The sequence below is a fragment of the Aegilops tauschii genome, chromosome 7 (genome assembly GCF_002575655.3).
Source record: "Aegilops tauschii subsp. strangulata cultivar AL8/78 chromosome 7, Aet v6.0, whole genome shotgun sequence".
NCBI lineage: Eukaryota > Viridiplantae > Streptophyta > Magnoliopsida > Poales > Poaceae > Aegilops > Aegilops tauschii.
This window is the reverse complement of record NC_053041.3, coordinates 89,280,098-89,300,789: the sequence shown is the minus strand read 5'-3', so window position 1 is coordinate 89,300,789 and position 20,692 is coordinate 89,280,098. Positions and strand designations below refer to the sequence as shown.

At 40.2% G+C, this 20,692-nt stretch overlaps 1 long non-coding RNA gene across 14 annotated transcripts; it reads left to right on the top strand.

The window, feature by feature from the left end:
- The first annotated feature begins 2,642 nt into the window (after positions 1-2,642).
- On the top strand, positions 2,643-19,711 carry LOC109759600 (uncharacterized). 14 transcript variants are annotated; one of them, XR_012190212.1, is made up of 12 exons: positions 2,643-3,316; positions 3,401-3,468; positions 3,938-4,108; positions 4,401-4,530; positions 5,499-5,633; positions 15,752-15,999; positions 16,069-16,210; positions 16,788-16,954; positions 17,029-17,189; positions 17,260-17,392; positions 17,475-17,747; positions 19,397-19,711. It is a non-coding gene; the product is annotated as an uncharacterized lncRNA (long non-coding RNA). The 14 variants fall into 14 exon arrangements; XR_005763151.3 differs by lacking the exon at positions 19,397-19,711 and adding an exon at positions 18,463-18,844; XR_012190219.1 differs by having other exon boundaries at positions 2,738-3,316; positions 17,029-17,169; positions 19,524-19,711.
- The last annotated feature ends 981 nt before the right edge of the window (positions 19,712-20,692 follow it).

Here is a 20,692-nt window from a genome sequence, read left to right as displayed (position 1 = left end):
GAACGAGCATATGAAAAATGTTGAACAATTATTTGAAAATGTTGAATAAATATAAAAATGTCGATCGAGTATTTGAACTTTTTTGAAATAAATATTAAAAAATGTTGAACAAGTATTTAGAAAATGTTGAATAAGTATTAAAACGTTGAACAAGTATTTTAAAAATGTTGAATAATTATTAAAAAATGTTGAACGAGTATATAAAAAATGTTAAACGGGTATTTGAAAATTTTGAACAAGTATCTGAAAAATGTTGAAAAAGTATTTGAAAAGTATTGAAATAAGTATTAAAAAATGTTGAACAGGTATTTGAAAAATGTTGAAAAGCATTAAAATGTTGGAAAAGTATTTTAGAAATGTTGAATAATTATTAAAAAATGTTGAACAAGTATATGAGAAATGTTGAACAATTATTTGAAAATGTTGAATAAGTATTAAAAATATTGAACAAGTATTTGAAAATGTTGAAAAAGCGTTCAGACAATGTTAAATGTGTGTACAAAAATGTTGATCACTTATTAAAAAAACATATTTTTGACATATACAAAACTGTAGAGTAAGAACAAAAACAAACATAAGGAAAAATAAAAAGAACAAAAAATAGAGAAGAAACAAAGAAAACCAAACAAAAAAATGGAGAAGAAAAAAAGAAACCATGTAAAAAGGAAGAAAACCTCATAAAAAAAGAAAAACAGAAAATAAAACCCATGAAAAACAATGGAAAAAACCGGCTTCGTTCGCCTCAAGTACGAAACGCGCCAACAATTTATCTTTTGTAAAGACACAACAATTTATCTCGTGCAAAGAGACGGTTGCAGTGTCTAGCATCGCCCGGGAGACCAGAGATCGCGATCCCGCTTCTCCCAATTTCCCATTCCCTTTTTCAATCAATCGCTGCGCGAAAATGGGATGGCCCAACTACTCTAAAGCTTCAGCGAGACGTCCCAACGCGATTGTTTAATGCGATAAATAACGGGAGCTCCTACTGGACGCTCGTTGCATCCAACAGGGCGCCGACGCACAGGGGGCGACGCGACTTCGCACACGCACGTCGCTGCGGTGCGCCGATTGGGCCGGCCCATTGGAGTGCGCTGCAAATACAAGTGATAATTTGCAAAAAATAGCAGGGCGTCATGGCTGGGAATCGAACACAACACTTTCAACTCGCACTCGCACCCTACTAGCCACTAGGATGGAAGCGCTCAATCGACCAAACTACAGCGGAAACCTACAAGAACTAAAGAAAGTATAAGACTGTTCGAAAAACATCCTTTACGATTTTCCAAATAGCAAAAACAAAACGTGAATGTTTTATCAGACGCGAACATTATTATTTTTTTTTACAAATTTTGAAAAAACTCAAACATTTTTCAACACACAAACGAATTTTGGAGACGCGAACATATTTTTTAGAATGGAAGCATTTTTTAAACTACCCAAAAAACTGAACAGGAACAATTTTACAAATTTTGAAACAAAATTTGGAAACACAAACAACTTTTGAATCTCCCAAACATTTTTGGAATTTGTGACATTTCTTTAAAGCACAAACATTTTCTGAATCTTGAGAACAAATTTTGAAACAGAGAACAAATTTGGAAGCACGAACAATTTTTTAAAGCACAAACATTTTTTGAATCTTTAGAACAAATTTGGAAGCGCGAACAATTTTAAAGCACGAACATTTTTTGAATCTTGAGAACAAATTTTGAAAACTCCCGAACAAATTAGGAAGCGCAAACAATTTTTTAAAGCACGAACATTTTTTGAATCTCAAGGACAAATTTTGAAATAGAGAACAATTTTGAAAAATCCCTAACAAATTTGGAAGCATGAACAATTTTTTAAAGCACAAACATTTTTTGAATCTTGAGAACAAATTTTGAAATAGAGAACAATTTTGAAAAATCCCGAATAAATTTGGAAGCGCGAACATTTTATGAAAACACGAACATTTTATGAAATCCGGTATATTTTCTGCATTTCGAAAGTTTTGAACTTTTTGTGTAACGGGAACAAATTTTGAATTGGAGAACATTTTTTCGAAAACTGAAAATTTTATGAAAATACGAACAAAATTTGAATATTTTGAATTTCTTTTGAGAAAAAGAGAAGAAAAAGAAAGAAAACAAACAAAAAAATCAGGAACATTTTTCGAAATTGTGAACAAAATTTTGTAAATGTGAACACTTTCAGAAATATGAACAATTTTTGACAAAAAGAATATTTTTGAAAATTCTGAACCATATTTGAAATTTTTGAAAAGCTTACAAAGAAAAAGTAAAAAAACAGAATAAGACAAAGAAAACGAGAAAAAAGAAAGTCAGAATAAGACTGAAGAAAAAACAGTAGAAGGAACAAATGGTTTTTTCCTTGTTTTTAGTTTCTTTAAGTTTAGCATTGCTATTCTTACAAATGCACGAGCCAGTCGCGGTGGCTAGCGCGATGTGTTCCGCGCCTGTGCGAAGCGGCGACTACTTGCTGCAGGAAGCGGCAAATAGGAAATTCCATAAATAACGTTCGCACAACCGATGCAGCGTGGTGGTATTAGTTGGCCTCGCTGCCAATGGGCCGGCCCAGTTTGCTGCCCGGCTGTGCGTCCTGAGCTATACGACGCACAATGCATCATACAGGACGTCCCCGCCTCCTTTTCTGACCGTTGGTGCGCGGCCTCCCCTTCCAAATTTGTTCTTCAACATGAAAGAGAAAAAGGGAACCCCGGCCCAGTAGCCCGGTCGTCCGTCTTCCCCGTCTCTCCCAATCCGCCGCCGCTTCCTCCCTTGTCCCCGTCTCTCCAATCTTTTCTCTCTCTCTCACCCCGTCGCTTCCGCCGTCTGCAGATTGAGTGTTTCCAGAATTCTTCGTCCGCCGTCCCTCCCCGCACCCACGCACGCGGACACCTATCTTCGTCGCTCGCCTGGTTCTTGTACGATTCAGGGCGGAGCAGGGGATCAATTGATGTAAGGTTCTGCTTCCAATCCATCCAGGCCGCCGGCCAGTCCACCGAGGGGAGAGTCCAGATTGTCAACGCACAACCCTAGACGCCGCGCGCGTACCATCTCCGCCGCCTCGCCCAGTTCTTGCTCGCCTCAGCTCGCGGGGATGGAGCAGGACGGCGCCGCCCGTCCCCTCGCGCCAGGCCTAGGACGACGGCGGCGTGGACGGCTGGGCTCACGACGGCACGGAGGCCTCCCCTACGGCGCCCCGGCGGAGTGCCCCGAGGCCGTAGATCATCCTCCTTGCCGCCGCCTCCGCGGCCACGTCTCAGCGGCCGCCTCCGCGCAGCCGCGCTCGTGCGCGACCCTCAACTACGACTGTGCGTCCCCTTCAACCCTCTGTCTGGAATCCATGGATTGTATTTTCATTTGTTTCTGATCTGAGTATCCGTGGATGGTGGCAGCGGTGGGTAGGACCCCTGCGACGACCTCGCCTATTCCGGCGACCACAACCACCGCGTCCGCAAGAAAGGTACTAAACCAACCACACATCCCTCCTCAGGAATCAGAAACAACCATACATGCTGCCATGAACAACCCATACATTACATTGCGTTGTTAGGACAAGCGAATTCAAATGGTAGTAACGATTAATAAGATTAGCAGCCGTGGATGCTGACATGCTGTGAAGTGGCTAGAGAATTTCAGAATCCAGACTGCTGCTGCTAGCTCTACTCTGCTCCGCCATTTGGTAACTAGTGGCAATGCAGTAGCTGTGTAGTTCATGATTTATGCAGCAGCTGTTCTTCTACCGATCTGTTGCTCGGTGATCAATTGTGTGTGGTTGCTTAATTTACTGGGTAAACTGCACAGCTCAGTAGCATGCACACCTGAATGCGCTGGGATGACCGGACAAGTTACATGTTCAGTCAGCCATTCCCTGCAAGCCTATGGCTATGCGTTCCAGCGTTTTCCTTCTAAATTCCACTTGTTATGTGCAGTCGCATGGATTGGGGATATGTACCTCGGTTTGGGTTTAAAGGGGCAATCTTTGAGCATTTGTATATCAACTATTGAGGATCTCAAGTTCACATGGATCGCACTATGATCAAGTGCATTCTGGTGCTATGATGATTGTAACAGAAGATGTTAGCGGCAGAAGCAATCGCTATGTAAGTGTGACGTCTCTTTTGATCCTGCTTTCTTTATTTTTCAAATCATTAATATTTCCATTGCTTTTCTTCTTGCATAATTGCTCTAATCTCCAGAATTTTTGTGTTGATAAAAATTGCTAGTATATGCAGCTGTGGAATAGGAAAAATGTCATTTGATTAATGGAATAGATTATGCTTGAACTCTGTTCAAGATAGGTCTCAGCTGTGATAATGAGAATGTACTGAGCAAAACAGGAAATATGTTATTTTTCAAATGGAAAAGATTATGCCTTAACTCTGCTCGTGACAGGTATCAGCTCCAATATTAAAATCAGTGCATGACACAATTTTTCTCATCTGGAACTGCGCTTAGAAGGTGTTTGGTCTGAAAGCTACGCTCCTGAATACAATGTGATATAAAAGGTTCATGAAATCATCAGGTATGGAAATGCTTGACCGTTTCTGTAAATTACATAGTACAATATTATTAGTTTGTTTGTTTGCATTATTTCCCAGTTCTCTTGCAGTACTATTCAACAACCTATCTTCCTGCCTACTAGATAAAAGAGGGTTTTTGTTTACTTAACATGGTTGCCTGATTAACAAATCATGGTTTCTCTCAGTTATCTTTTGCACTACCAAAGCAACAACTCATCTTCCTACCTACCAGATATACTACTGCTTGATTGCTTAGCTCCCTGCTTAAGAAGCTCCACCGTTCTTCTATATGATCCTAAAAAAATTGTGTTCTAATTTTGTGGAAAGAAACGCATGGGGCTGATGTTCTGAGGGCTGATGTTCATTTCTAGAGGCAAATAATCTCAGATTTCTATGTGAACTATAATCCCATCTAGATAATCCCCCTCGATATAGCTCCCATCATTTGCACAACACAATCTAGCATAGGACGGTTCTGATTTGGATTATGGGTGTTTCTCCAAAAACTAGGATTATATGCCTGAGAACAAACAAATAATGTTATAAACTTACCTTCGAGGGAAAGAGAACCATAAGTATAGGTGACTGCATAGTAGAAGAATCATGTTGTTCATATGCACTACAGTCTCTTTATAGAAGCCGACAAAAACAGAGACATCCTAAATTTGGTTTTCTGTTCTTTCTCGTCATTTAAGAAAAGAAACATTAACTCTTGAATTATCATTAAGGGAATATCCGAATATGCCTTATTAGCATACTCTTATGGCGGTTATTATTGCTCAACGTGGTAAGGAAAAAGAAGAATATCACATTTTTGTCTTACAAAAGGGCTGTGGCAAACTTTTCATAGGTGCACCCTGTTATAAGAAATGGAAGTATAGATAATTAGATCAGCTGCATATTTCCTTTGTTATATATGAAATCCAGAAGTGCAGGTTTGTGAACTGAAAAAAATGGTGGTTCCATGCAGGATTTGGACCTCCATAGGAAATCTGCAAGGGGAACAACAACAAAGGAAACTGGTGTAAGATTTAGTACCAAGACTCGAAGATGAGCTACCATCAAGATTATGTCTCGACAATCAAGTATAGTGTCAACACTTATGGTAAGCAGATATGAATGTTTCTAGAATAACTATTGGTTTGATCTAAAAAATTATTGTTATGCACCCACATTATATATCTAAAGTTGGTACTATATATAAATTCGAGGAGTAGTATAAACAAAGCTGTACGTGAACATGCAAAAAAATCTCAAAAGAAAATAAGGTATCAGATTAGTTTCATAATCACAGTTATGCAAGAGAATACAGAATAAAGTGGACTATTGCTTGAATCTCGAAATAATGCATGATCCATATTAAGTTAATTAGCAATACGGTGTCACTTAGATACTTCAAATAATATTCCTCCAAAACTGATGAAAGTTATTTTATGGTGAGCAATTATCTGGCTGTCCTGTACATCGGCCACATCTTCGGTGAGCATGCTCGATGGCAAGCTCGGGCAACTATTGTTGTATTGAGTATCCAGATGATAACCGTCATGAAAATCACTACATGAATCGATGTGCCCATCATGTCTGGTAGTAGATGATGCATTATTTGAGCTTGATAGAGTATGACTATATCCCATGTGGTCTTGTTTGCATCAAATGTGTGGCCCACTTTGGAGAAGAATACACCAACCATTTTGGTAGTGGGCATCTCAACAGTTCTATTTGGGCCTCATTCCCCTAATACGCTAGTAATTGTCTCATTTCCTGTATTTCTCTTAGTCTCACTCCCATACACTTCATGATCTGAGAGAGGGAATGCTAGCAGCCATGGTGGAAGTGTCCCCTCCGGCCGTTCTTGCAACTTGAGAGGATGAAGGCTCTAATGATGTGGTGCAGAAGGCATCGGCGCCAATGAGTTTGCCACCATCCTAGTCGCGACGAAAATGCGGCAGAGCATATAGTGGACGACAGAGCAAGACGGTCGAGGGAGATGGCTCATCAGATGAATCCACAACAAGCGGATGACCAGTGTAGTAGAGAAGAGGATGAGGGGGAATCACTGGCCTCAGGGGACGAGCCAAGTGAGGTAGTCTCAGGTAATGAACGAGGCGGGGAAGTCATAGGTGATGATGAGCTTGATAAAGAAGCCACTAGAGGTAAAAGAAACCTACCTAGGAAGTAGCGAAGAGGACCAAGATTAAACATAAGAAACCCACTATGACGAGCCTCACAAAGGCAATGTACTTAGAATCATCGCCAGTGATGATCGACATATAGAAGAAGAGTTTGACCACGAGTTGAAAGGTGGACAAGAAGTGTAGGATCATGAGCACTCGCCGAAAACTAGCCGCAATCACCACTACGATGAAATGCTCAAACTAGGCACGAGGGGTTTGCTTAAGGCCACAAAAGAGCGATGAAGACGACAAACCATGCCACCAGGAAGAGAATACCAAGGTGGTGGCTATATGTAGACCTCATGCAATAGGGAGGAAGAGAAATGATATCCCACATGCCTATGCGCGCAAGACCAACAATCTCCTCTACAATCACATGTTGTTATTCATGATGAACAAATGTGTCATAATAAGAAGTCGTCTCGAGAAAAGCGACGCCAGAATAACCATAGCAGTCAATAGGCAGAAGCGAGCGAGCTCGCAAGCCATAAGTAGGCTGAGCTGGACGCGGTGTGTTGCCAACAGGAGAGGCCATAGTAGTCGAGGAAGATGCTCATTAGAAGGATCCACAACACGTGGACCACAAGTGTAGTGAAGAAGATGATAAGGGGGAATCATCGGGAAAACCTCATGGATGAGCGAGGTGAGGTAGCCTCAGGTAATGAACGAGGTGGGGAAGCATGTGGCGACGTGTGGGGTCTATAGCAGTATTACAGGAGCATACGCTAGGATAGGTGGTCGAGGGCAATAAATGAGTGATAAGTGGATAGGTGGACGAGGGCAATAAATGAGTGATAAGTGTATCAGGAAAATTGAGGGAAGAAATATCCTCAATGGGGGAGGCCGAAGGAGAGGATGGACGTGGATAGAATCAAATGTCGCAACTCGAGAAATGCACATTCGACGACTAACAAGATCCCAACACCGATAGCCCTTGTGCTCATCACAGTAACCTAAGAAGACACATTCAACAGATGCACACCTTTAGAGATTGAAACTGGAGAACTTAAGGGTGTTGTATGATCAATCGAAGATATATTGGATTTATATGTGTAATATGATCAGCATGATTGTGAAAATTGATGGACTATTACATTGTCTTGGATTGGCTTAGTAGGAAGAAAACAAAGATATTGGAGTAATAGAAATGTTGTTTGTGTTAGGTTCAATGATATATCTGCTTGGATTCTAGGTCGGAGTTAAACTTGAGATTGGGCACTTGGATTTGTGATATTTTGACATGAGCTTGAAACCGGAGAACTTTAGGTTGAGCATGATCAACCTGAGATATATTGGATTTATATAAGTAGTAGTATAATTAGCATCAATGCAGTATTGGTGGACTATTGGATTATTTTGGATATTATTAGTTGTATTCTAGGTTGGAGATAACTTGAGCACATGGATTTGTGATATTTTGACCTAAGCTTAGTACTTGGATGTGCCCCATATGGATATGAGCATGGAGATGAAACGGATCGTAGTTGGTAGACTTTGATGATTTTGCTAGCCCTCCCCAAGAATGTTACAAGTACAAGATCATCATGGGAGGATGATTTGGATTAATAAGAATTGATGACAATTTCAGTGGTATGAGCCTTGTTGGAGCACCTAATCGTGCTTTCATTATGTGTTTGTGCTTCTTTATATGCAGTAGTAGGAGGAGGGTGGTACTTATGAAGTGATATTATATTGGTGGATAAAAAGATCTGTAATAACCTTGGAACATGTTGGATTTACTTAGGTGATTGAGATCTTGAAAAACATCTGGTGGATAAATAACTTCTAATTTTTGCATTTATAGTCATCCAGTGGAAGCTTGCTTTATATTGGACTTGGATAACCATGATAGTGGGCTTGGTTGGATCAGAGTTATGATTTGTAATAGATGCACACCTTTAGAGATTGAAACTGGAGAACTTTAAGGTGTAGCATGATCAATTGGATATATATTGGATTTATATGTGTAAAATGATTAGCATGACTGTGAACATTGATGGACTATTACATCATCTTGGATTGAATTAGTAGGAACAAACCAGAGATATTGGAGTAATATAAATGTTGTCTTTGTTAGGTTTAGTGATATATCTACTTGGATTCTAGGTCAGAGTTAAACTTGAGATTGGGCACTTGGATTTGTGATAATTTTCACATGAGCTGGAAACTGGAAAACTTTAGGGTGTAGCATGGTAAACCTGGGATATATTGGATTTATATAGGTATAGTAGGATTAGCATTAATGTGGTTTTGGTGGACTATTGGATCATCTTGGATATTACTAGTTGGATTATAGGTTGGAGATAACTTGAGCACTTGAATTTCTGATAATTTTACCTAAGCTTAGTAGCTTGTATGTGCCCCATATGGACATGAGCATGAAGATGATTCAAACGGATCGTAGTTGGTAGAATTTGATGATTTTGCTAGCCCTCACCAAGAATGTTACGAGTACAAGATCATCAAGGGAGTATGGTTTCGATTAATTAGAATAGATGACAACTTCAGTGGTATGAGCCTTGTTGGAGCAGCTGATCTTCTTTTTTATAATGTGTTTGTGCTCCTTTAGATGCAATAGTGGTAGTACTTATGATGTGATATTATATTGGTGAATAAATAGATCTTTAATAACCTTGGAACAGTTTGGATTTACTAAGATGATTATGATCTTAAAAAAAATCTGGCGGATAAATAACATCTAATTTTTGGATCTATAGTAATCTAGTGGAGGCTGAGGTAGTTGTAGCGGAGCGATGAGAAAGCACACAAGAAGCTTTACTCGATCGCCTGAAGATCGCATTGCCGCAACGGCTCGGCGCAAAGCCCGATGTGGCTATAAGAGTTTTCACCCCCTCCCACACCTCCCGTGCATTGTTCAATCTGCACCAATTCGGCTTGGTGTCCTTCTCTGTTTGCGGGTTCCGTGCCACTAACTTGATTCGGCATCACACGTTCTCCCGTCGTGCGTCCTTGGCCTTGGCGGTAGGTAACGTCGTGCTCTCGGCTGTGTCTCGTGGGTTAGCCATTGCGGTGCCGATTGCCTATGTGGCTATGGCGGCGCCCAACAGGGGAACACAAAATGTGGGATTGAGTCATCGCACATAGCAACCCGAAGCCAGGCAAAGGATGCCCGGCTGGACTGGCAGGGAGCGGATTGCACATGAGGTATGGCGGAAGGGATGAAAACGCTGTTGGGAGCAGACCGTCATTGCCGTCATTCATTGCACTTGGAGCCAAGCGTCAAGGGAGTGGCAATTGGGGAAAGCGGGAAGATGTATGGATTGTAGTTATGATTTGTACTAGATTCACACCTTTAGAGATTGAAACTGGAGAACGTTAGGGTGTAGTATGAGTGTAATATGATCAACATGATTGTGAAAATTGATGGACTATTACATCATCTTGGAATGAATTAATAGGAAAAAAACAAAGGTACTGGAGTAATAGAAATTTTGTTTGTGCAGGTTCATTGATATATCTACTTGGATTCTACGTCATCGTTAAACTTGAGATTGGGCACTTGGATTTGTGTTATTTTGACATGAGCTTGAAACTAGAGAAGTTTAGGTGTAGCATGATCAACTTGTGATGTATTGGATTTATACAAGTATAGTATGATTAGCATCAATGTGGCATTGGTGGACTATTGGATTATTTTGGATATTACTAGTTGGATATAACTTGGGCACATGGATTTGTGATATTTTGACCTAACCTTAGTAGCTTGTATGTGCCCCATATGGATATGAGCATGGAGATGACACAAATGGATCATAGTTGGTAGACGTTGATGATTTTGCTAGCCTCCCCAAGAACGTAACGAGTACAAGATCAGTACGGGAGGATGATTTGGATTAATTAGAGTAGATGCCAGTTTCAATGGTATGTGCCTTGTTGGAGCACCTGATGTTGCTTTTATTATGTGTTTGTGCTTCTTTAGATGTAGGAGGAGGAGGGTAGTACTTATGAAGTGATATTATATTGGTGGATAAATAGATCTTTAATAACCTTGGAACAGTTTGGATTTACTTAGGTGATTGTGATCTTGAAAAACATCTGGTGGATAAATAACTTCTAATTTTTGGATTTATAGTCATCCAGTGGAAGCTTGCTTTATACTGGACTTAGATAACCATGATAGTGGGCTTGGTTGGGTCATAGTTATGCTTGTACTAGATGCGCAATGGTAGAGATTGAAATTGGAGAGCTTTAGGGTGTAGTATGATCAACCGGAGATATATTGGATTTATATGTGTAATATGATCAGCATGATTGTGAAAATTGATGGACTATTACATCATCTTGGATTGAATTAGTAGGAACAAAACAAAGATATTGGAGTAATAGAAATGTTGTTTGTGTTAGGTTCAACGACATATCTGCTTTAATTCTAGGTCGGAATTAAACTTGGGGCACTTGGATTTGTGATATTTTCACATGAGCTTGAAACTGGAGAACTTTAGGGTGTAGCATGATCAACCTGGGATATATTGGATTTATGTATGTATAGTATGACTAGCATGAATGTGGTATTGGTGAACTGTTGGATCATCTTGGATATTACTAGTTGGATTATAGGTTGCAGATAACTTGAGCACTTGGATTTGTGATAATTTTACCTAAGCTTAGTAGCTTGTATGTGCGCCATATGGACATGAGTATGAAGATGATACAAACGGATCGTAGTTGGTAGACTTTGATGATTTTGCTAGCCCTCACCAAGAATGTTACGAGTACAAGATCATCATGGGAGGATGGTTTGGATTAATTAGAATGGATGGCAACTTCAGTGGTATAAGCCTTGTTGGAGCAACCGATCTTGCTTTTATTATGTGTTTGTGCTCATTCAGATGCAATAGTAAAAGGGTAGTACTTATGAAGTGATATTATATTGGTGAATAAATAGATCTTTAATAACCTTAGAACAATTCGAATTTGCTTAGATGATTGTGATCTTGAAAAAAATCTGGTGGATAAATAACTTCTAATTTTTGGATCAATAGTAATCCAGTGGAGGCCGAGGTAGTTTTAGAGGAGCGATGAGAAAGCACATGAGAAGCTTTACTCGATCGCATGAAGATCGACATTGCCGCAACGGCTTGGCTCAAAGCCCGATGTGGCTATAACGGTTTTCACCCCCCCACACCTCCCGTGCATTGTTCAATTCCCACCAATTTGGCTTGGTGTCCTTCTCTGTTTGCGGGTTCCGTGCCACTAACTTGATCCGGCATCACACGTTCTCCCGCCGTGCGTCCTTGGCCTTGGCGGTAGGTAACGTCGTGCTCTCGGCTGTGTCTCGTGGGTTAGCCATTGCGGTGCCGACTGCCTGTGTGGCTATGGCGGCGCCCTGCAGGGGAACAAGAAATGTGGGATTGAGTCATCGCACATAGCAAACCGAAGCTAGGCAAAGGATGCCCGGTTAGACTGGCAGGGAGCGGATTGCACATGAGGTATAGCGGAAGGGATGAAAACCTTGTTGGGAGTGGACCGTCATTGCCGTCATTGCACTTGGAGCCAAGCGTCAAGGGGGTGGCGATTGGGGAAAGCGGGAAGATTGTTGGATCATAGTTACGATTTGTACTAGATTCACACCTTCAGAGATTGAAACTGGAGAACGTTAGGGTGTAGTATGATCAATCAAACATATATTGGATTTATATGAGTGTAATATGATCAACATGATTGTGAAAATTGATGGACTATTACATCATCTTGGAATGAATTAATAGGAAGAAAACAAAGATATTGGATTAATAGAAATGTTGTTTGTGCTAGGTTCATTGATATATCTGCTTGGATTCTAGGTCATAGTTAAACTTGAGATTGGGCACTTGGATTTGTGTTATTTTGACATGAGCTTGAAACTAGAGATGTTTAGGGTGTAGCATGATCAACCTGAGATGTATTGGATTTATATAAGTATAGTATGATTAGCATCAATGCGGTACCGGTGGACTATTGGATTATTTTGGATATTACTAGTTGGATTCTAGGTTGGAGCTAACTTTAGCACATGGATTTGTGATATTTTGACCTAACCTTAGTAGCTTGTATGTGCCCCATATGGATATGAGCATGGAGATGACACAAATGGATCATAGTTGGTAGACGTTGATGATTTTGCTAGCCTCCCCAAGAACGTAACGAGTACAAGATCAGTACGGGAGGATGATTTGGATTAATTAGAGTAGATGCCAGTTTCAATGGTATGTGCCTTGTTGGAGCACCTGATGTTGCTTTTATTATGTGTTTGTGCTTCTTTAGATGTAGGAGGAGGAGGGTAGTACTTATGAAGTGATATTATATTGGTGGATAAATAGATCTTTAATGACCTTGGAACAGTTTGGATTTACTTAGGTGATTGTGATCTTGAAAAACATCTGGTGGATAAATAACTTCTAATTTTTGGATATATAGTCATCCAGTGGAAGCTTGCTTTATACTGGACTTAGATAACCATGATAGTGGGCTTGGTTGGGTCATAGTTATGCTTGTACTAGATGCACAATATTAGATATTGAAATTGGAGAACTTTAGGGTGTAGTATGATCAATCGGAGATATATTGGATTTATATGTGTAATATGATCAGTATAATTGTGAAAATTGATGGACTATTACATCATCATGGATTGAATTAGTAGGAACAAAACAAAGATATTGGAGTAATAGAAATGTTGTTTGTGTTAGGTTCAGTGACATATCTGCTTGGATTCTAGGTCGGAATTAAACTTGAGATTGGGAACTTGTATTTGTGATATTTTCACATGCGCTTGAAACTGGAGAACTTTAGGGTGTAGCATGATCAACATGGGATATATTGGATTTATATAGGTATAGTATGACTAGCATGAATGTGGTATTGGTGGACTATTGGATCATCTTGGATATTACTAGTGTGATTATAGGTTTGAGATAACTTCAACACTTGGATTTGTGATAATTTTACCTAAGCTTAGTAGCTTGTATGTGCCCCATATGGACATGAGCATGAAGATGATACAAACGGATCATAGTTGGTAGATTTTGATGATTTTGCTAGCCCTCACCAAGAATGTTACGAGTACAAGATCATCATGGGAGGATGGTTTCGATTAATTAGAATGGATGACAACTTCAGTGGTATGAGCCTTGTTGGAGCAGCTGATCTTTTATTATGTGTTTGTGCTCCTTTAGATGCAATAGCAGAAGGGTAGTACTTATGAAGTGATATTATATTGGTGAATAAGTAGATCTTTAATAACCTTGGAACAGTTCGGATTTACTTAGATGATTGTGATCTTGAAAAAAAAAATCCGGCGGATAAATAACTTATAATTTTTGGATCTATAGTAATCCAGTTGAGGCTGAGGTAGGTTTAGAGGAGCGATGAGAAAGCAGACGAGAAGCTTTACTCGATCGCCTGAAGATCAACATTGCCGCAATGGCTTGGCACAAAGCCCGATGTGGCTATAAGGGTTTTCATCCCCTCCCACACCTCCCGTGCGTTGTTCAATTACCGCCAATTCGGCTTGGTGTCCTTCCCTGTTTGCGGGTTCCGTGCCACTAACTTGATCCGACATCACACGTTCTCCCGCCGTGCGTCCTTGGCCTTGGCGGTAGGTAACGTCGTGCTCTCGGCTGTGTTTCGTGGGTTAGCCATTGCGGTGCCGACTGCCTGTGTGGCTATGGCGGCGCCCAGCAGGGGAACACGAAATGTGGGATTGAGTCATCGCACATAGCAACCCGAAGCCAGGCAAAGGATGCCCGGTTGGACTGGCAGGGAGCGAATTGCACATGCATGAGGTATAGCGGAAGGGATGAAAACCTTGTTGGGAGCGGACCGTCATTGCCGTCATTCATTACACTTGGAACTAAGCATCAAGGGGGTGGCGATTGGGGAAAGTGGGAAGATGGTTGGATCGTAGTTACAATTTGTATTAGATTCACACCTTTAGAGATTGAAACTGGAGAACTTTAGGGTGTAGTATGATCAATCAGAGATATATTGGATTTATATGAGTGTAATATGATCAACATGATTGTGAAAATTGATGGACTATTACATCATCTTGGAATGAATTAATAGGAAGAAACAAAGATATTGGAATAATATAAATGTTGTTTGTGCTAGGTTCATTGATATATCTGCTTGGATTCTAGGTCATAGTTAAACTTGAGATTGGGCACTTGGATTTGTGTTATTTTGACATGAGCTTGAAACTAGAGAAGTTTAGGGTGGAGCATGATCAACCTGAGATTTATTGGATTTATATAAGTATAGTATGATTAGCATCAATGCGGTATTGGTGGACTATTGGATTCTAGGTTGGAGATAACTTGAGCACATGTATTTGTGATATTTTGACCTAACCTTAGTAGCTTGTATGTGCCCCATATGGATATGAGCATGGAGACGACACAAACGGATCATAATTGCTAGACTTTGATGATTTTGCTAGCCTCCCAAGAATGTTACGAGTACAAGATCAGCATGGGAGGATGATTTGGATTAATTAGAGTAGATGACAATTTCAATGGTATGAGCCTTGTTGGAGCACCTTATCTTGCTTTTATTATGTGTTTGTGCTTCTTTAGTTGTAGTAGTAGGAGCAGGGTAGTACTTATGAAGTGATATTATATTGGTGGATAAATAGATCTTTAATAAACTTTCTTATTCAACTATTAAACTCCCCAGACATTAGGTTTTCTCTATCCTAGGTCGGTAATTCTCAACTGTTGCAGAAGGTTTTCCCTATCCTTGGTCGGTAATTCTCAACTATTGCAGATACCGGCTTGGATAATTGCATTTTGGAACTAGTGTTGTAACCCGTCATCCCTACCCCAACTGAGACAGGCTTATTTACCCTTTACCTCCTCTTTGTTTGACACATGCTTTAGTTGAGCTTCACTAACTTATTGAAAGGTATCTTGCTCGTTGCAGGTCGTAGTTGACGAATTCAAGTACAACCTGCTCCTGAGTTGCAGCTTTTCTAAATATACTATTTTCCAGTTCATCGTAACTTTGTCATCCTTTAAAATTATCTTACTGGGCAATATTTTGAATCCAGATTTATCTGCAAAGGTGCAACAATGGAGATTCAAACTAATGTCGCATCCTACAAGCAAAAAAGACTACGCTCCAGTTTTTACTCTTACTACTTATTTTTATTTCATGTAGCTACTTGTTCTTGTTTTTGATTTAGGTTATTTGCTTCTGCCCTCCCTGTGATTGCAGATTTAATTTAAGCCCAGACCATGCTGGCAGTGAGTTGGAATCAGTTAAAATCGTTACGTTCTCGTTGTCTCTTGCCCACAGGTACATTTATTCATTTTCGCTGACCTGCTATGATCTATTGTAATTCAAGTTCAAATGTTTATTTTGTAGCCCTGCTTTGTGTTGTCCTAATTCAAGTTGCGCCGCCACAAAATGCTGCTAGTTTAACTGCTGTAAGCTCAACAACAGGAGCACACAGGCGGCCGCTGCAGCTAAGCTCACATGGAACATATGCCCTGTTGCAGCCTCACAGGTACCCACAGTCGTCTCTCTCTTGATTTGATCCCCACAAATTCTTAGCTTTATTTCTGTGGATTCTGTTTTATCTATGCCTGCTATGTGTTTGACAAAAATCCAAGCAGGCTGAGGCGAAGATTTTGTGCTTAGTGTTTTACTCAACTATTTCATCTTTTTCTGAAATTTAGCTCCAATGAACTGAAATTTATTGTCATCACTTTTTCCCCTGCATGTCATTATCATCTGATCTCACCAAACTCATGCCACATAACCTGGCGAGCTCACTCCTTAATCATTCTATGTACCAGTTCTGTAGCTTTATTCACTGAACTGAGAGATGATGTTTGCGCTCAGTTAGATGCTGCTTGCTCGATTTTGACTGCTGGCTACAATAATCAATCTATTTGATATGGGCCCTATAAGCTCCTTCGTTGATCTTTGGTTACAAATCCTCAAGCTGTTCTTGATGTATTGAGAGACATTTGTTAGAACCCATGATCACCTTTTTTAGCTGTGGTTCATCTTTGCAGTACGATGTGTTAGTAAATTGATTGATAATGTTAGATAATTTTATATGGATTTCGATCTTGCAGCTGCTGGCACGAGATGTATGTGGCGGGGGGGGGGGGGGGGGGGGGGTACTTCTGGTGCAGTAATACCATTTTGGAGTGTCCCGTGTTTGCAACTATCCTTATGTGCAGCCCTTGCTAACAAGGCATCAGAGAAAATTAAAGGGACAAACAAAGTGCTGAAAATAAAAGTATCCACTTGGATATGGTTTTTTGTACTGCTCTAATTTGTCCTGGCTAAATTAACTATTTTCTGTATGCCCAGTTTTGCGTCCCATGTGTTGTTCGGTTGTCCACTGGAGCCATTCTTTCATATGTTGCTCGGTTGCACAGCGCGAGGTAGCAATGGTAGCTGCGGGTTGAGAGATGTGGAGAAGAGGGTTCCTCCAGGCTCCATCCATGAATGGTGTGTGTCCAATGCCTTAGGTAAATTTCCGCTCTTCCTTCATTTCTTCATCTTCAGTTGAAGAATCACCCGTCTACTGTCTTCTCGAAGGGTGGCATGCGGCAATGTTGGGGACCAGTGAGTAAGATGGCTGGTGTACATTCTTTGAAATAAAGCTGAAGTAAGCCACCACTGTGCCTACTTCGCAGACCATCTTGGTGTTTCAGCAACAACAACTGCACATGTTTGTTTTCTCTCTTTCAACTTCTTTTCAACAATCAGTGGCACAAAGAGATGATTTATATGTCATCCTCCCCTTTGTTCAGGGTGAGGAACTTAGGAAGCAGACCGCTGCAGCATACATCAAATGCAGCTTGGAGACACATCAGGTGCAATCAATACCAGGAATTAGGATTGGTTCTCATTTGTTTGACCAAAAGTTTGCTGGTAGATCAGTTTAAGGTACTATTGTTGGCCTTGCTAGAATGGCATGGTTGTCTTCGACACTGCCTTCAAAGGGGTCCTTCAACCTCCAAGGAGAAGGGAACTGATGTCTGCTAGGGAAAAAAAACTAGGCGAAGCTCTGGATGCTCGATCGAGTAAGCACCCACTTATTATCACTCTACTTCGTCGGTTGTCCACTGAAGTGTGAGCAGACTATTCCTCAAATTTGGTCCATGACATCTTGCTTGCCACGTGGTCCCCTTACCTCAAAATCGACATATTATAATCTATGAAGTACTGTTTAGGCAAGGCATTATACTGCAAGTAAACTATATAACCGAATGGTTGTCCAAAAATTCAAATTTGCACCATGCATTCCACCTGATCTGCCAGTTTAACTATCTTCTTAATTGTACCGTAGACATTTGATGTGTGGTAGTACGTGTGTGATGAAGCATGGTGTAGTAGCAAACTAGCAACTGAATTTTTTGACATACCATGGATTTCTTTCTGCCTCTATTTGATGCTCGGTGGTGTTCATCCGAAGGTCCGTACTGACCCTGCTCTAGACATATGTCTCCCTAATTTCTGTGTGCAATTGTGCAATCCATGCTTTACACTTAAAATGAGATAATAAAATTTAGCTCATGTTGCCCGTCCATCATGCACCCAGAATATTTTACCTCCCTGCTTTTTATATTTTAGTTGGGCATGTGTTTTCAAGACAGATCTGTGATAGTTAATTTTTTTATGGTGGCCGCGGCTACTCCCAGTGCCTGCTAAAGAACAGGGCCAGCAATAGGCATTTAGAATACATGCAAGAAAATTTATCTCTAGGTAACTTATTAGGATGCATTTGGTACTTTTCAGCCATGGCAAAGGCACGGGTTGAGCTGCATCTTGATGAGAGGATCGACTATTTGTGATGATTTATTATGGTAGACAATGGAACTAAGATTTGGTAAAAAAATGATAATATGATAGGTGATTTATGATGTACTATTTTAAATAACGATACTAAGCTTTTATTCCATAGATGACATTTGGTTATTCTGCATTCTTTCCTTTACAAAGATAGATATGATAAGAGATAAACATCATGTACCGGTTAACTTTTTGTATGCCTATTGGCATGCCTTGCTGCCAAGTGCAAATAGTCTATATGATGCTCATAAATAGAGCTTCCCGGTGGGAAGGATGAGGCGCGCTCATTGATACTTTGGTTTTATATCCATTTGTAATACATTTTTTCTCTTCCAAGCATATAAACTTTAGCAAATTAGTGTGTGCAATCAAGTCTCCTAAGTGAACGGTCTTATTTCACCATATCATCAAGTTTCAGAGCATATAAGATTAGAGTGTGTCATGCTATGTGAAAATCTCTTTGGAGACCTAATTTCGTATTTTTCTATTTTGTCGGTTAGAAAACCAGTTTCCTGAGTTGTTAGTCTGAGTATTCGAATTGATCCGCAGAGTTCAGGGCTTCTGGATGGAAGAGTTTCCTACAACCTCAAAATCTTAGTACTCTCTACCTAGACTTCATAATACTGCCTGACTTTTTCTGAAGAATTGTTGAAGTATGGGTTGTTCGTGCATTTGCAGTGTTGGAGGTGTTAGTGCAAGATTGTAGGGTTGGAAAGTATAGCAAAACGTTAGTTGGTGTAGGGACTTGGTGAAGCCATCAGACGACTGTGTCTGCTTCCCCGATGGTTTTGACTTCTGATGCATATTACTTGATGATTTAGTCTTTGTGGCAGCTTTCAGTTTGAACTGGCATTCAGTGGCTTCATCCTCTTTGGTGCAGCTTGGAGTTAGTGTGCACATCTGGATCTTTTAACTTTCCTGAAGCATATTACTTGGTTAATTGGTTTATGGCGCCTGCTAACTTGCATGCGATTTTGATGGAACCTGATCTCATTTTTTGCTCCCAGTGAATATACAAAAGGCTAGAAGTAAATGATGGAAGATCCTTTGGTCTCACACGGGGGTCGTACTCAACGTTTGTATAATAGATAATCAAATTTTGGCCTTCAGCTTGCAAATTTATCACCTTACAGGAGAAGTAAAGGTTGCATGTACTCTGATTATCTCCATATATACTTGAATTGCTTTGGGGTCATGCTTGGATTTGTTAGACTACCATTCTACATACTGTTCTCGATGATTGCACTTGGTTTGTTAATTTATGTATTTTTGTGGTAAGTTCTTTAGGTTCATCTTATGGCACAGAATTAGTTTTTGGCATACGCAGACTTTGAAATTTGGTGATAAAGAAAGATCACAACTAATTTGCCGGCTCTCTTATTTATAATGTCGATGAGCCGATATGCCGAGAGAGGTTAGGAATTGTTGCTATGAACTAAAATAATGCACAATTGAAGGTTCTGAACTGGTAGCTTGAACAAACAGTTTGCCTTGAACACTCTACCTTTCTCATGTCTCCAATAAGTGTCATCTTCACTGAATATGATTCTGGTTTGTTGGTTGTGGGATTGATTCTGATTGGTGTTTCTTCAGTGGGATCTGGATCATGGGATCTTCAACTGCATCTGCTTGGTTTGCTGGGGAACTTCCTAGTTTTAATTTGATTGACAACTAGCAAAACAGTCCAGCTAATTTGATGATTAATTCCAGCTGATTGTACACTTTCAACTCAAGTTACATTGTGACATATGCCCAAGCATCTGTTCACGCATCCTACGGTCCTCTGGCTGTTCAGTGGCTAATTTGATCACTATTAACTGTGAAATGTGGATTACGGAATCTTCAGCTACATAGTTTGCTGGGGTACTTCATAGTTTTAATTTAATTGACAACAAGTAAAGCTTCTCGTTTGATATTTCCTGCCGATTGCTCCATACATCCTGGATTTTTAAGGCGCAAAGTATCCTGAATTCACCATGTAACCTTTAATAAGCTGTTTCTGTGCCCGGTGATGAATCTGAGCTCCATGTGCAAAAACAGAAAAATGCATCCTGGGCCACTGAATTGGAGATGAATGGTATGGATTTAGGCGGATGGATCTCACAACACTTAATGCCCATTTCAAATTAAACCTCCGGCTAACAATTACAGTAGATATGAAATAGGACTTCTGCAG